This window comes from Sus scrofa, chromosome 10, assembly GCF_054392235.1.
Source record: "Sus scrofa isolate SSC_HxYL_T2T_F1_AM1 chromosome 10, Sscrofa_HxYL_maternal_Yorkshire_Landrace_v2.0, whole genome shotgun sequence".
NCBI lineage: Eukaryota > Metazoa > Chordata > Mammalia > Artiodactyla > Suidae > Sus > Sus scrofa.
Window position 1 is genome coordinate 39,552,501 of NC_139392.1, and position 17,500 is coordinate 39,570,000.

A 17,500-nucleotide genomic window follows, 5' to 3' on the forward strand; every position below is an offset into this window, starting at 1 on the left:
CTATGGAGCTTCCCAGGCTAGGGGTCGAACTGGTGTTACGGCTGCTGGCCTACGCCCGAGCCGCAGCCGTGCCGGATCTGAGCCTCGTCTCAACCCCCTGCGTGAGGCGAAGGATGGAGCCCGCAACCTCATGGTCCCTAGTCAGATTCGTTTCCTCTGTGCCACGAGGGAAAGTCCTGAATCAACGATGCACGGATTTAGGACGCTATGGAGGGATGCATTGGCCGGCCCCAGGTCATATGGGGTTCCGGAGCCAGGGATCCGATCCAAGTCCCAGCTGTGGCAACGTGATTACTTGAAAGAGGACCCTTTAAAGCCGGGGTGGGGGTGGCGGGAGGGGATGACACTGCATGCCATGGAGGCGCTCACCTGTCCTTTTTGTGGACACCTTTTCCGCGGTGGTGACAATGGATGCCCTGGCTGCCGTTCGGAAATGAAAGGTGAAGGCCAAGGTCCACGGTCCGTGGTCGGCGTGGTTCGTCTTCAAGGCCACGGATGAAGAAACGGGCTCCAGGAGGAAAGAGTCCAGGCCTTATGCCTGCCCTGCCTGGAGAATCCATGTCGCCACACAGCGATCCATCCCGATGCGTTCGTTGGTCCTGCGACGCCCCCTGCCGTAAGCTGCTTTTTATAGTCTCCGAAAAGGTCCGCCAGATGGCTCCCGGGGTGGGCCTGGGACGACCAAGTTCGGGGCCGGAAGAGGCCACTTCCAAGTGGGGGAGGAGTTACAAGTGGGTGGCAGACCTGAAGATAACCTGGAGGGGAGGAAAAAGGAGGGGAACCGTGACCGACCGAGCGAGCCGGAGGGGAGGGGAGGGGAGGGGAGGGGAGGGACGATGGGATGGCACCATCGGGAGTCCTGCTCAAAGAATTGGAGCCTCCTTGAGACATGCGACCACATCCATCATTCCAGAGGGAATGGAAGCGTCTTCCCCATGGTTGTACAATGATACATGTCCTTCAGAGTCCCTGAGAAAAAAAGGAATACAAGGCAAGATTTTGTCCGTGGAGGGAAGGGGGGGGGGGGGAGAACAGAGGCTCCAGACTTTGGATCTCTTGGCACAGGGGCCTCCTGCGCCGTATGGAAAGGACTGTTCCTAGGGTGCTCTCAGAATGGGATTTCTGGGTCCCACGAACCTTGTGTGTTGGACAAAGAGGCAGAAAGAGGGGTTCCCGGCTGGAAAGCCCAAACCACAGCTCTTCAGATGGGTAGGGAAGGGCAGACAGACTTCCGGCCCCAAGCAGTGATCTGGACCTCCAGAGGCCTTAGGACGACTTCACTGAGAACACGCAGAATACGACCCAGCCACAGCGTCCTCTATACCTAGCTCTGTTTCACTTTCTCTGTCTCTCTCCCCTCCTCCTCTTTCTCCCTCTGATTCTGCCTCTCACTGTCTGCCTATCCTCCGTCCCTCCCTGTCTGTCTCTGTCTCTCTCCCTCACAAGCACACCAAAGCGGGTCCCCCCCCCCCCCCCGGAAAGGACGGATGTGAGACGGACACCCTCTTCTTCCCGTCTTGAAAGCAGGAGAAAAACCTTCCTCTAGAAGCCCAAGTTCAAAGCCAGCTGTTTCAAGGAACGTCTGCCTCTGGCAAGGGGGAGGGGGAGGGCGAGGGGGAGGGCGAGGGGGCGGCCTGGAGGCAGCCTGGAGCACCCACGGCATGCATTCAGAAACCTCGTGCATCTCTCTTCCGGTGCTATCTTTTGGGGGCACGTGGTACTCTTGGGCAAGTCCTCCGAACGATAGTGGAAACAAACATCTGTCTTCTCTCCCACACCTGATGAATGCAGACAGACACACTGGAAGAGCACCCACCCCCCCTTTTCCCCCAAAGGACTCTTGTCACTGTACAGACGGGGGGGGGGGGGGGGGGGGCGGCACGGGGGTGTCACACGCAGTCTTGGTGGCTCGTCTATGTTTCCAATCCGCCCAGGCAGTGCAGGCGGCCACCACTGCTGCTGCCACCTCTCACCGATCGTTCATCCTGTCCGTCAGTGCTATGACAGCACTAAGCTCTTCAGGGAGAAAATGCTCCCTGCCTTTCCTCTCGGAGGGCACACTGAGGGCACCCACTCCCATTAACAAAGTTTATTCACCTTGACAGGAAGAAAAGAGCTTGGGGTTTCTCACACCGCTGCAGATGACACTTTCCTACCGACTCTGGAATTCTCTTGCTCATTCTCCGGTGGGCCCGCCCCCCCCATTTCAGGAGAGGGTGTTTGGTTCTGGGTTGGGGTGCGTGTGTGTGCGCGCGTGTGTGTGTGCGTGTGGGTGTGTGTGTCTGGGTGTGTCTGTGTCTTGCTTTTTCATTTTATTGGAATACAGTTGACTGACAAAGTTGTATGAACTTACAGGGTTGTTTCTGGGTGTTCGTCATGGCAGTGAAAGGAAACACCAGGATTTCCCTAGAAAGCCATCCCGTTCACCTGATCGGTGGCGTGAAGGACATTCACATCCTCCTTGAGTTTCGCATTTGAAAGTGAGGGGCGGGTGCGTGCAGCAGGTCCCCCCCCACCCCACCCCGCGCCCCGAACGTGCCTCCCGCAGTGGCACTAGGAGTGTGTGCAATGAAAGGGACAGGACACCAGACACCAGAGGACCATTCTGACCCTCCTTTCCTTCTCTCTTCGGAAAGCAGGAAATAAATCTCTTGGGTGAAAGAAAAGTGTGCTCCCTGCCACGAAATTTGGGGGGGGGGGGTGTCGGGTTGGCGATAAGGACTTCACTGCTCCCATGGCTCCTGCAATGTTCACGAATCCTCCAAATCCTCAAGGCAAGATGGTTCACAACCAATACATGAGCGAGCTGTCAGAGACACCAGGGACTGAAACACTCCGTATTAGGGAGGGGTCCTCACTCACTTTCATGCAAAGGCAGCGACAACAGCAGCCTTTTCAAAGATGGCTGCAGGCAAGAGGGTGGGGGAGATGATGGAGAAAGTGGTGGTGGCGGCGGCGGCGGCGGCGGCGGCGGCGGCGTGGCAGACTTGGATCACGTCCATTATGTTCATTCAACAAACAGTCGGGGCGACGGGAGAATGGCCGCTTGGTGGTCTGTGTTTCTCCAGGCTCCCTGACCCACTCCCTGCCCCACACCCCCAACCCCCCACACCCCCTTGGACATGGGCAGGAAGGTTTCTAGAGAAGGCAGTGCCTGACCTGCCGGCTCTGTCACCCTGGGGGGAGAACATTTCGGAGAGTCGCCAGAGGCTTCAGACTTCCTACCCCTCTCCCTCCCCCACTCTGAACCCTGGTAACTAGACTTCATTCAACCGACACTTAGGATGGGTCATCCAACTGTTCTCTCATGAAGGAAGGAAGGAAGGAAGGAAGGTGGGTCGGTGGGTAGGTGGGTGTGTTTTCTGCGTGGGGTGAAGCCTTCCCTCCCTCGATGCAAGCCTGATATCCTCACCTGTCACAGAGACTGGACCCCTAAAAAACTACTGTGTCCGGTTTTCTCCCATTTAGGGGGTTCCAGAGTGTGTGTGCGTGCGTGCGCGTGTGCGTGCGTGCGTGCGCGTGCGTGTGCGTGTGCGTGTGCGTGTGTGTGTGTGTGTGTGTGTGTTTTGAGGGCCACACCCACGGCATATGGAGGTTCCCAGATGACGGATCGAATCGGAGGCTTTAGCTGCTGGCCTCCTACACCACAGAAACAGGAATGCCAGGTCCGAGCCGCGTCTGGGACCAACACCACAGCTCACGGCAACACTGGATCCTTTACCCACTGAGCGAGGTGGACAGGGATCGAACCTGCAACCTCATGGTTCCTGGTCGGATTCATTTCCACTGCGCCATGGCGGGAACTCTGCTTTGTGGTTTTGGCGTTTGGATTCCAGAAGGTGGCGTAGGGGTCCCTGTTCGTCATCTATTGGATAGAGACTCGTGTGTGTATATGTTCATCCCATCCTCCTCATGGATCCCTCTCCCCCGCCCTCATGATTTCTTTTTCCCCCTCTGCTTTTTAGGGCTGCCCTCGTGGCATATGGAAGTTCCCAAGCGAGGGGTTGAATCGGAGCTACGGCTGCTGGCCTACGCCACAGGCACAGCCATGTGGGATCCGAGCCGCGTCTGCGACCGACACCACAGCTCACGGCACTGCCTGCCGGATCCTTACCGCCCCCCTGAGCGAGGCCAGGGATCGAACCCACACCCTTCCCTGCAAAGGTTCCTCGTCGGATGCGCTTCCATGGTGCCACGACAGGAACTCCCCCGTGATGGTTTTTTTTCACGCTGGTGTTCCCACCAACAAGGAAGGAATGGCCCAATATTCTGGAATCACCTAGAGGGGAAAAGACGCTGAAAAAGAAAGAACGGAGGGATAGATGGATGTAGATGGATCACTGAATCCCCTTGACTGTACACCTGAAACGAACACAACATTGTAAGCAAGCCCACTGTACGCCGAGCTAAAGCAACAACAACAACCAACAACCACAACAAACTTACATCTTAAAAAAAAAAAAAAAAAAAAAAAAGAAGATGTCCCCTGCAGTTCCCATCAGGGCTCAGCGGTAATGAACCCGACTAGGATCCGTGAGGATGTGGGTTCGATCCCTCCCCTGGCCTCGCTTGGTGGGTTAAGGATCCCGTGTTGCTGTGGCGGTGGGGTAGGCCCGCAGCTACAGTTCTGATTCGACCGTGAGTCTGGGAACTTCCATAGGGCTGGGGCGTGGGCGTTAAAAAAAGATATACTATATGCATACTATATACATATGTAGGAGTTCCCGTCATGGCTGGACGAATCCGACTAGGAGGCCTGAGGGTGCGGGTTCGATCCCTGGCCTCGCTCGTTGGGTTCAGGATCGGGTGTTGCCGTGAGCTCTGGTGTAGGTCGCAGACAGGGCTCGGATCCCGCGTTGTGCTGGCTCTGGTGTAGGCCGGTGGCTACGGCTCCGATTGGACCCCTAGCCTGGGAACCTCCATGTGCCATGGGTGCAGCCCTAGAAACAGAAAATAACTACGTGTGTGTGTCTGTGTGTGTGTGTGTGTGTCTGTGTGTGTGTGTGTGTGTGTGTGTGTGTGTGTGCGTGTGTCTGTGTGTGTCTGTGTGTGTGTGTATACAGATAGATATAGATATACAGATATAGATATAGATATATCACCTACCTAAAGGCCCAGGACTAGAGAAAGCATTGGGTCATTAGGATCTAAGAATCTTCTCCCCGCCCCCCAAATCCATCCATCCAACCCACCCTCCCTCCCTCTCTCCATCTTTCACTTTTCCTGATAAAGACAAAGGGACAAAAATTGTTTGTTTGTTTGTTTCTTTGTTTGTTCGTTTCTTTCTCAAAAGATGTACATCTACTTTGTAACTTATACCTCTGTCAGAGGGATGGAGAATCCTTGACCTTTTCCTCCCTACCCAAATCCTTCCAGAAGTCAGAAACTCAGTGGCTGGAAAACTGGACTGGATCCTGAAGTTTTTCCAGTTGCCTTCCATCTCTGGCTACAACTCTCTTCATGAGCGTTTCCCATTTTCTCCCACCCTTTGGACCTGGCATCCTTGTGGATGAGAACACGTATCGCTTGTCCCGAGGCCCTGAAAACGGAAGCTAGTGGAGTCCCTCGATGAACACATCAGAGAAATGGTCTCTGAGAGTGTCTCTGAGAGTGAAACCATCACCCTGTGTTCATTTCTCTAAGAGCCCCTCGGAAAGTTGGCCCCAACACCTGACGGCATTCTCAGAGGGGCCTTTCAAAAGACTGAAGGGGCGTTCCCGTCATGGCTCCGTGGTTAACGAATCCGACTAGGAACCGTGAGGTTGCGGGTTCGATCCCTGCCCTCACTCAGTGGGTTAAGGATCCAGCGTTGCCGTGAGCTGTGGTGTCGGTCGCAGACACGGCTCGGATCCCACGTTGCTGTGGCTCTGGCGTAGGCTGGCAGCTATGGCTCCGATTCGACCCCTAGCCTGGGAACCTCCATATGCCATGGGAGCGGCCCAAGAAATGGCAAAAAGACAAAACAAACAAACAAACAAACAAACCGACAAAACAAAAGACTGAAGGGACTTTCCCCTCTCCCTCTCTCTTCCCTCTGTCTCACTCACTGTCTCTGTCTGTCTCTCTGTGTCTCTCTCACACGCACACGCACACACACACAGAGTCACCGGCTCCGTTCTTCATATGTAACAGTTTGAAAGTTCCAGGAAAGGTTGGCAGCCCAAACCGGCCTTGGTACTCCAGCTCCAATTAAGTCTCAGAGACAGAGTTTTGGGGTGAAGCATAAAGAACAGCTTTATTGCTTTGCCAGGCTAAGGAGGCCACAGCAGGCTAAGGACCTCAAAACTGTGTCCTCCCTTGAGAGGGGATAGCAAGGGGTTCTATAGGTTTAGCTTAATGGTAGGCATGGGGGTGGCGGAGCTGTCTAGAAGCATCAGGGTGCTTGCATTCTTCTCCCTGGATAGGAGATTAGGATAGACCATTTCAAAGTCATCAAGGCTGGAGTCAGGTGGTCCATGGAATGTTTCCAGTGTCTTTGGGGTTATGGCATTTTGACCTTCTCTCTGGAGTGAAGATTGCTCATCCACGGGGCGGGCGTGGGGCGGGGGGTGGGGGGGGGTCGCAATCCTTAGGGAGTGTTTCAAGGGTAGAGAAAACACCAGGTTCACTACAACTCTGACTCGACAGTAGTCATTAGTCATAAGTTCGTGGGCCAAGGCAAGCCATAACCTAACGGAGACTATTTCAAAGTAGCTTTTAGCTGTAACAATGTCTCTGGCTCCAACACACCAGCACTCCGGGGCTTGAGCTTGGTTTCAGTTTCAGAGGAGGGAACTCTGGCTCCAAGGATTAACCCCTTCGTTCCTTTGGTTTCTGTGGGCCTGGTTCGGGGAGCCCATCCACATCACCGCCTTTTGAGAGGCCATCTGACAACTGTTTCACCAAAGCGACGTCATCTCAAAACAAGGAAACCAGTTCCATGAAATGGAGGATCTCTCCCTCCCTCTCCCTCCCTCTCCTTCTCACTCTCCTCTACCCACAGCTCATGGCAACGTGGGATTCGTAACCCAGTGAGCGAGGCTGAGCATGGAACCTGCCACCTCATGGTTCCTAGTTGCATTTATTTCCACTTCTGCACCACGATGGGACCTCCCCAGCACAGTTTTTCACACGTGAAGTTTCCCGGGACGTCTCGGAGGAGGCGGACCCCAAACGTGTCTCCATGCCCTATGTGGGTGATTCCTGTGAGGTAAAATGACTTAAGGACCGGCCCACACAAAAGGGACACTCTGGCCCTCCTTTCTGGCCCCCAGACAGCAGGAGATGAAAATCTCCTCCTCGTGCAAAGGAAGATGGCAAGTGAAGATGTCCATTCCCACACCAAGGCCAACATGCTCCAGAAGTTTTGCGGGGTTTCCCGGGTTGGGAAATGGCGGGGGCTCCTTTGGCCTGACACGAGGCGAGTTTCGTGCACACATCCTCCCCCACCCCCCTCCATGCAGTCTGCGAGGGGCAGCCTGAGGGTAGGGAAATTGGGGAAAGGGGGGAAAAAAAACACTTTCCCTAAAGAGAAGCTCCAGGAAAAGTCACCACCTCTGACTTGACTGGAGAGTTTCTGCATTTGAATGAAGTGATTGAACCCAGGCCCTGAGGCCTGGATCTTCCTGATCTCCCCTCCCCCCCTTCCCGGGCGTGAGTCCAGGCGATTTGGGAAGCGAGAGGCGGCGCAGCAGGGATGGCGGCCGGGGGTGGGGGGTGGGGCGGGCAGCTGGGGCCGGGAGTGGGGGGGTGCGGGACTAATGAACCAGCGCCTGCCTGCATGCCTGCCTGCCTGCCTGCCTGCCTGCCTGCCTGCCTGCTTGCCTGCCTGCCTGAACGAGCCCCTCCCCTCCCCCCCCACCCCCTCCCCACACCCACCCGCCTGAGGGCAGGGATGGGGCCTGAGAGCTAAGGGAAACTTCTTTGCTAGCTACTTGTCAGGGAGTGATCCCAGCTCAAAGTCCCTTTGCTTATTTCGGAACAAGGTCTGAGTCTCAGCTAGTACAGAGTTTCTGAATGTCTCGGCACATGGACTGGCCTGCACCAAACAAGCAGACAGGAAGAAAAATGAACACACAGAAATCCAGCTGGTCTCCTTCTCCCAGAGTCTCTCTTGGAGAAATTACCTTAAGCTCAGTGACTTTGCCCCGTCTCCCTCTGGTGCAAAGCCATCCCTGGAGGAGCCAGGTCTTACATGAGCAGGGCAGGGCAGGGCAGCACCACCCAGGTGAGCTGGAGAGTGGAGAGTCAAGTTGATAGATACCCCAAATGTGGCTGGCCAGGGGTCTGGGCTAGCATTCCGTGTGAACTCACACACCCAGGCACCTAGCACCGATTTCCCCATGTTCTTCCGACCCTGATTCTCACTCTTCTTCTGTCCCCCCCCCCCCCCCTTCCTTCGGCTTTTTGCCTTTTCTAGGGCCGCTCCTGCGGCATATGGAAGTTCCCCTGCCAGGGGTCCAATCGGAGCTGTAGCCGCTGGCCTGCACCAGACCCACAGCAACGCGGGATCTGAGCCACGTCTGCAACCTGCACCACAGCTCACGGCAATGCTGGATCCTTAACCCACTGAGCAAGGCCAGGGATGGAACCTGCAACCTCATGGTTCCTAGTCAGATTCATTAACCACTGAGCCACAATGGGAACTCTGACTCTCCCTCTTCCCTGCCTGATACCTTAAGAGCCTGATCGTTTGTGGGGAAATGAAATCCCAGCTGGCAAGAGCCACCTTATCTTCCCAGCACACGAGAAAAGAATAGGCGCAGGCTCACATCCATCTTATGTTTCTATGCCTTGCCCTGGCCCCACCGTTTCAGAAAGCTGTGTCCCTCCACCTGTCAAAAGCCAAAGCCCAGGAGTTCCCGTCGTGGAATAGTGGAAAGGAATCCAACCAGGAACCATGAGGTTGCAGGTTCGATCCCAGGCCTTCCACAGTGGGTTTAGGATCTGGTGGCATCACCTTGCGCTGCGGTGTAGGTTGCAGACGCAGCTTGGATCTGATGGTGCTTGTGACTGTGGCATACACCCCAGCAGTTGTAGGTCTGATTCGGCCCCTAGCCCGGGAACCTCCATATGATGGGGGGAGGGGGGGGGGGGAGGCTGCAGCCAAAGCCCAAGGAAGAAAGACAATCAGAATGTTGCGTGGAACTCCTGGAGACTTAACAACCACCACCAGTCATGACCATGGCTGTCAACCGACACCAGAGCCAAAGAAATGTCGGATCAAATAGGAACCTGCCACTTACACCAGTACTCACCACAATGCAGGACCACAAAAACAAAGGAACAAGAAACCAAAACTAAATAATTGCCCAGGAGCAGCAGGTGCAGGAAAAGCATGCTGACTCTCACCCCCCAGAAGCCAGAGGTAACCTATTTATCACCCCACACGCACACACCTCAGCACCACCAGCACCAGCACCCCCCCCCCCCACCCCAGGATCGAATCTGCATCCTCGTGGGTGCTCCTCAGCTTTGTTACCAATGAGCCACAATGGGATCTCCCCAATCCAGGTTTTTATGTTTCTTTTTTTTTTTTTTTTCCCCTTGCTTTCTTCGGGTGGCACTCACGGCACACGGAGGTTCCCAGGCTAGGGAATCAGAGCTTGAGCCACTGGCCTACACCACAGACACAGCAACACCAGGTCCGATCTGTGTCTGCAACCTACACCACAGTTCAGGGCAATGCCAGATCTTTCACCCACTGAGCGAGGCCAGGGATCAAACCAGCACTCTCATGGATGCTACTCAGATTCCTACCTGCTGAGTCACAATGGGAACTCCACTAAATACATAAATTTTTTCAAAGAGAGAGAGAGAGGGAGAGTGTGTGTGTGTGTGTGTGTGTGTGTGTGTGTGTGTGTGAGAGAGAGAGAGAGAGAGGTCTGGTATCACTTGGGGAAAAATAAAATTATGCTTGGAGAAAAATACCTGTCCCTAGAGATCATTCACAATGGCTTGTTCTGCCTGTTCATTTCTCTCTTTCTTCCCTTTTCTTTTTTCCTTCCTTTTCTTTTCCTTTCGCATCTGTCTGTGCCGTGTGTGTGTGTGTGTGTGTGTGTGTGTGTGTGTGTGTGTGTGTGTGTGTGTGTGTGTGTGTGTGTAGTCTTCTTTTAGGGCTTCACATGTGCCATTTTGTAGGTTCCCAGGTTAGGGGTCAATGCTAGTCGGGTTCGTTTCCACCGAGCCACAACGGGAATTCCTGCCTTGTGCTTCTTTATCTTTGCTCTGTTACTAGGTGCTAGGGATTCCTTTTTGTTAAGTCCAGTCACTTAAATAAGGGTGTTTGCAGGGTTGCCTAAAGCATCAAAAATGTATTTTCTCATTAAATATTGGAATGTGGGGAGTTCCTGTTGTGGCTCAGTGGTAACAAACCCGACTAGTATCCATGTATGCCGGTTCGACCCCTGGTTTGGGAACTTCCGTATGCCACAGTTATGGCTCTAAAAAATCCTCTCTCTCTCTCTCTCTCTCTCTCTCTCTCTCTCGATAATATACACATACACACACACATCCATACGTACATACCTATGTACACATATACATATACATTGGAATTTGGTCTGCCATCGATGAGATGCTCCCTCTTTGTGTGTTGTTCATTTTGTTTTTTGTTTTTTAGGAGTGCACCCTCGGGATATGGAAGTTCCCTGGGCTAGGGGTTGAAGAATCGGAGCTGTAGCTGCTGGCCTGCACCTCAGCCAGAGCTATGCCCTGCCAGATCACCCGATCTGAGCTGAGTGGCCACGTCTGTCACCTACACCTACCTCCCCCTGAATGAAGACGTATTTTCAATACATCTCAAGTGGAGAAAAACTTGCTAAAAATCACTTTATTTGTCATGGAAACCATATCTTCTAGCAGACATGGCACAAAAGCCAGTGTTTATGGTCATCACACCACAGACATCAGAATTCCAAGCTTCTAGGGGTTTCTTGGGGGTGGGGTGGGGTGTGTCCCCAGGGCCTGTGGAAGTTCCATGCCCACCCCTCTGCCACCACCCAGGGATCCTTCGCCCTGGGTGGGTGGGGGGAGGGAGAGGGTATCTCAGCAGAAACGATCTTATCTTACGGGGTTTATGGATGGCTAGAAGCATGTGGTTCTGTTCATCTCATGCTTGAGGTTTCGGTTTTTGCCCTCCTACCTACCCAATGGTCGGCAGATGGAATTCTTCTGGTTTTCTCTGGCCATCCCTCTCCTCGAACTCACGGGTCCAGTTTTTCTCCCACATTTGACTTTTCCGGGAGATCCACAAAAGGAAGCGCCAACCCTTGACATCCACCGACAAGAGATCACCACCCTCTGCCCCTCTTTAGCCCCTTCTCATCCTCATGCCTGCCTGCACACATCGGAGACATTTCCAAGTGCCCAGGAGGATCCTTGGACCCTGACACCTCGAAATCTTCCCTGAGCAGCAGTGCTCGGGACTCAGACCTGGGGTTTATCACGGGCTCCAACCACGACCTTTGGTTTTCCTGGGCTGGGAGATCGGTTTCATGAGATGGAACCGGCTGCGGATTCAGCTTCTGGATCTGGACTGTGAAACGTTGTACAAGACTTTTTTCAAGGCATGACTGTAGGGGAACAAAACCTTGCGGCCCGCCCCCCGCCACATCCCAGATGTCACATGAGCACGGGGAGGAATTCTGTGGAGCTGGAAACAACCATGACCCAAAAGAACACAGGAAGGAATTCCTGTCATGGCGGGGCAGAAACGAATCGGACTAGGAATCACGAGGTGGCAGGTTTGATCCCTGGCCTCGCTCAGGGGTTTAAGGATCTGGCATTTTTCCGCGAGCTGTGGCATAAGGTCTCAGATGTGGCTCGGATCCCGCCGTTGCTGTGGCTGTGGCTCAGGCTAGCAGATGCAGCTCCGATTCAACACCAAGCGTGGGCGCGCGCGCGCGCGCGGGGGGTGGGGGGGAGGCGGGGAGGGAAGCAAACCTCCTAAGAACGACGAAAGTGCAGTTAGGAAACAGAAAATGATGATCCCGGAAGTCCACTTGAATGTGGTTGGGAGACATGCGTAGGACCACACCGCCACCGTGTGAGAGACCAGTGCAAGACAGCTGAACAATACAAAGCGGGGTGGGGGGTGGGGTGCTTGGCGGGGGTTGGAGGAGGAGGAGGAGGAGGAGGAGGTGGGGGGAGACGGCGGCACTGGTGCTGGGCAAAGGTGCCTCTGGGCGAGGACTTTGGTGACCATATTCTCATGGCAGGCTTGAGAGCCCAAAAGATGACATGGTGGAGGCTGAAGTTAAGTTTGGTCAAAAGGAAAACAACCATGAGAAAAGATGCATCCACCCACACCTAGAAAAGATATCGTGCCAGGAATGGGAGCCCTGTTCCAATGGCTCTTCCTGGGATTGTGGGAAATGAATCGATAGCAAGAAGATGCTTTCACATCCATGTCTTCAATGACTCCTGTACTAAGTGCGTCGTGGTTTTGCCAGTTTGGCAGAGTTGTGGAATGTCATCCGGCAATTGCATCTCCCCTGCCCAACCAGCAAGATGGAGTTGTTCTTTTTTTTTTTTTTTTTTTTTTTTCCTGCTGCACTGCCTTTCCTGTGCCAGGGATCGAACTTGAGGCTCAGCTGTGACCTAGGCACAGCGGGAACTCCAAGATGGATTTCTTTTTCCTTCTTTTTCTTTCCTTCCTTCCTTTCTTCCTTTCTTTCTTTTCTCTCTCTCTCTTTCTTTTTCTTTTCTTTCTTTCTTTCTCTTTCCTTCCTTCCTTTCTTCCTTTCTTTCTCCTTTCTTTTTCTTTCTTTCTTTCTTTCTTTCTTTCTTTCTTTCTTTCTTTCTTTCTTTCTTTCTTTCTTTCTTTCTCTCTCTCTATCTTTCTCTTTCCTTCCTTTCTTTCTTTCTCTTTCTTTCTTTCTTTCTTTCTTTCTTTCTTTCTTTCTTTCTTTCTTTCTTTCTTTCTTTCTCTCTCTCTCTCTCTCTCTCTCTCTCTTTCTGGTTTTTTTTGGGGGGGAGCCACACCCGCAGCACATGGAGGTTCCCAGGCTAGGGGTCAATTCGGAGCCTTACCTGCCGGCCTACACCACAGGCACAGCCACGCGGGATCCGAGCCGCGTCTGTGACGGACACCACAGCTCACGGCAATGCCAGATCCTTAACCCAACAAGTGAGCCAGGGATCAAACCTGCAACCTCATGGTTCCTGGTCGGATTTGTTTCCACTACCCCAGGATGGCAATCCTGAGACTTGCAAAGTTTATTGTTTGTTTCGGGTTTTCTCCACCCCCTCTCCCTCCCGTTTCAGCTTTATGTTTTACTTTTTGGCCACACCCACGGGCAGCAAGTGGAAGTTTTTCCTGAGGCAGAGATGGAACCTGCACCACACAGGGGCAACCAGAGCCACCGCGTTGAGAAAGCAGGAGCCTTGACCCTGTTGGTCGTGGGCTTCCTTCTTCTTCTTCTTCTTCTGTTGTTGTTTTTTGGGTTTTTTTTGGGGGGGGGTTGTTTTCCTTTTTTTGTTTTGTTTTGTTTTGTTTTGGATGAGATTTCAGTTCACCCCCCCCCCCCAACACACACACACACTCATAGTGTTGCGTTGTACTTTCCCTCCATTGTGGTTGGTCAGTCATGCTGAAATCCATGTTTCTATGACCTGACCACCAGAGCATTTGCCCCAGGCAGCCATTTGTTCTCTTTGGACTTTGTCTCAGTCTATGCAGAGAGAGATTTTCATTTCCACTTTCCTAGGATCGACTGTATCCTTCTCTCCCTTCCTAAGCTTCTGGGCTTTGCTTGTCTGCTTTTGACAGACCGTCTCCGTCGGTAAGGGTGGCAGGTAAACCGACTCCTGCGTTGTCGTTCTCCGAGAGCTTGCCCGGTTTCGTTTTTGCCAGTCCCCGCCTACCCTCCCACCCTCCCTCTCTCCCTCCCTCCTCCAGCTCCGTGCAGGGAGGTGGGGTGGGGGTGGGGGAGAGAAGAGAAGGTGGAGGGGAACCTGAGATCTCTCTCGCTAGTGCCACCCTCACCGCGCCGGCTTCTCTCTGGAATTCCCAAGCCCAGGAAGGGACATGCTTGGGGGAGCGAGCGCGGCTCCTTCTAGGCAACAGCGAGAACCTCTTCCCAGCTCCTTCCCCGCCGCCGCCGCCGCCGCCGCCGCCGCCGCCGCCGCCGCCGCCCCCCTCTTTCCATCTGCTGCCATCACGCCACGCAGTGCCTTGCCAGGAGGCAGCTCCGCGAGGCAAGCTTCGCGGTCGTGCAGGACGCCTGGCGCCTCGGCCCCGGGAAGAGCTCGGGCATTTGGGTGGCCGGCGCTGTGTCGTTGTGTCGCCGCCGGCCGGCCGGCCTTCCGGATCTGTCCCGGTGACGTTGGTGGCGGTTGTCGCGTGCCATCTAGTGTCCGCTTTTATATCGTCCCTTCCCTCTGCAGCTTTGGGGACCTTCGCGAGGGATGTGACTCAGCCATCCGGCCTGAGTCAGAGTTCCGGGAGGCTGGCGACACTGGCGGCGACAGCTCCGGTGGCTCAGAGGCCTGGGAGTGTCCCTCTCTCACCGGAGATTGGGCCTGCAGGCCTGTGAGGGAGTGACTGTCACCGCGCTCCCCAGGCAGGCTCTGGGGCCGCCTGGCCGGGTCGACCAGCATCCGCTCTTGCCGCTCCGGCCCCGGGGACCGACCAGGCCTGGGCCGGGCCGCCTCCCTAGCGAGGGGAGAGGGTGTGCGGCGCCCGGGACTGCCTGTGCTCGGGTGGCCTGGCCTTGTCCCGGGTCGCCCTTTGGAGCGTGAATGACTCCCGCCTGCGGTCCCTCCAGCCTCTCATCCCCGAAGTGAGGAGCGGCCCGGGTTGTGCGCTGAGGGCGTTGGAGGGCGCGACAGGCTCGGTGGCCGGCACGCTTGTTTCCCGGTCGTCATGCCGGCATGGGCCCCTCCCCGCCTGCCCCCCGACTGATGGCTACCGCCGGCCCGTGCGGAGTCGTACTCACGAGGTCTAGACCGGCACAAGACGTGAGGGGTGGAGCGGAAAGGGTGGCTCGGGCCCCGGCGCCTTCCTTCGCGGGGTCCGTTCGTCGGAGGCGCCTCCGTGGAAACATTTTTTTTTCCAAGTCCTGATGGATCCGGAGACGGTGGACGGTACCCCGCCGGCCCCCTGCTCCCGGGTGTGGCCGGGAAGGGTGCACCTGGGCCTGAGGCGTGCCCATGTAGGGTCCCGGTCGTTGGACAAGACTTCGTTTCCCACGCTCTCATTTCCCGCCCCCCGCCCTCGGAGTGTTTCCCTGTCGGTCGGTCGATCGGTCGGGAGGTGGGGACCGGCCTGAGCTGGATGGTGTGTCCTGGATTTTGGGGGAGCCAAGTCCCCGTCTGGAGCTCCGGACAGACCGATACCTGCCCGCGTGGGCAAGCCGGGAAGGGCTTCCCCGGCTGGCCGGCCGGCTCCACCTCCTTCATGTCCCTGTCCCTTCCTTGCGGTCACGCTCCCCGGGTCGACCAGATGGCTCTGAGAGCGCTGGGTCTGGCGACTCTAGGGCAGGGCTGGGGGACAAGTGTCCGGATGGGGGTTCCGGGGATACCCCCACGTCCTGTGGGTGGGCCCCGCTGCTGGGCATGGACATTTTTCGCGGCCGAAATACGCCTTTTCTGTCACCAGGTAGATGCTGACACGATCCTCTTCAGCGCCTGTCGCTGGAGACCTTGGGCCTCTGGATGCACGTGGGGGGCTTTGGGCTTTCGGCTGCTGTCCAAGGCCTGACCCTGCCCTTTGCACCCCGCGTGGGGGCCGCTCGCCTGGGCCTGTGCGCCGGCTCTCACTTGTGCATCCAGCTGGCCCGTGCTGCGGTGTCTCCTCCGGTCTCTGGCTGACCCGAGGGCGGCAGGGCGCGTGGCCCTGTGGGGTCTTCTACCCTGTGTGCCTCCCTGCTGCGGGCACCCGGCGGCTCGGCTGGGACAACCCCACCCTGTTGGCTCCGTGCCACGTGTCAGGCGTTCTCCCTCCCGGGGTTGTCAGCCGCTGTCTCTCCCCTGAGAGAGGAAGGGGAGGAGGAGGAGGAGGAGGGGGTGCCGGTGAAGCTGAAGCAGGCCCCCGTGGTGATTGTCTTTGCTGGCCCTCCCTCCCCTCTTCTGGGCTCTTCCCTGGCTCTGCCAGGACTGATCGATGTGGTGATGTGGCGCTCTCCTGGGCTTGGGCTTAAGCCGCGCCAGATGAGGGACGGCCGCTCATGGTGAGCTGGGCCGCGCCTCTCATTCTGTCGCGGGCCCCTCGCTGCTCCTCCCCCACCTGCGGGTGGTGTGGGGGAAGGCAGGGGTGCGGCCTCCAGCCTGACCTCTGGTCTCCCGCCCTGCTGCCTTCGGGTGTCAGTCGGGGGGGGGGGGCCTGGGTCCTTTGGGACGCAGCAGGCATTCTCGCTTTGCCGCCTTGGCGTGTGCCTTGCGAGCGGTCCCTCCCCAAAGTGGGGGGGAGGCCTCCCTCGCTGCCATGCTTCGCATCCCTGCGGGTGCGTGAGCGTGCCTCCCCTGGTCCTCTGTGGTGCCCCTGGAGTACTCCGGGTTGCCTGTCAGATGCCCGAGGCCGAGCGGTGGTGTCGTTTTCCTCTCCCAGCGGTGAGTCCCCTCGGGTCCCCACTGTGGTGGTGGCGTGCCCCACGAGCAGCTTCCTAAAGCTCAGGGGAGGGGGTCGAGACGGTAAGGCAGGGGAAGCTTGTGTCCCCTCCCCGGGAGGGGCTCAGGTGGACCCCTTGTCATGGGTCTCCCTCACTGTGTGCCAGTGAGGGCAGCCCTTGGCCCTTGAGCGGCACGCCCCATGCTTCTCCCTTGACCGGGAAGGCTGCATGTGGTCGTGAGAGCGACCGCGGTGGGCCGGGAGATGTGAAGGGGGGGTCCCCGTCTGGCTTTCCGGACGTGGCACCCCTCCACCCACGTGGAAAAGTCTGAAAGGCAAGCCTGGTGGCAGCACAGACTCTTGCTCTCCCGGCTCTGACCGTGGACGCTCACATGGGCTGTGTGCTTTACCCATACCGCAGACCCCCCCCCTTCTGACTTCCCACTTTTTGGGAGTGTTCCCACTCCCGTGGGTCCCCGAAGGGGCGAACGATGGTGTGGGGGGCACGACGCGCCCTCGGTGAGAAAGCCTTCTCTAGCGATCTGAGAGGGGGGCCTTGGGGTACCTGGACCCCCCAGCCGCCGCCCCTCTGAAGTGTGCAAGGCAGTAGCTGCCGGTGCTACTTGCCACAGCGTGTGGGCAAGAGCCGCCCTCGCGCGAGGGGTGCGCTGGCCCCCGCGGTGGGGGCCAAGCGCTGCTCTTTTGCCTAATGCGGCCTGTACCTCCCCCCTCCGAGTTGGGGGAGGGTCACGCCGGGCCGGGCCGGGTTTTGGCATCCAGCGCCGGGCTGTGTGCTGCGTGGGCACGTGGTGCCCCTCCCCTTGGAAGGGGAAGTGGAGGAGGGGGATGCGCCCCGTCCCCCGGCGGCCTCTGCCCCTGCCTCCCCCGCTGCGAGCCGCCTGTCGGTTCTTCCCGCACTCGCCTGGGGTCGCAGCTGGTGGTGTGGAGGTGGTGAGCGAGCATGGTTCGGGC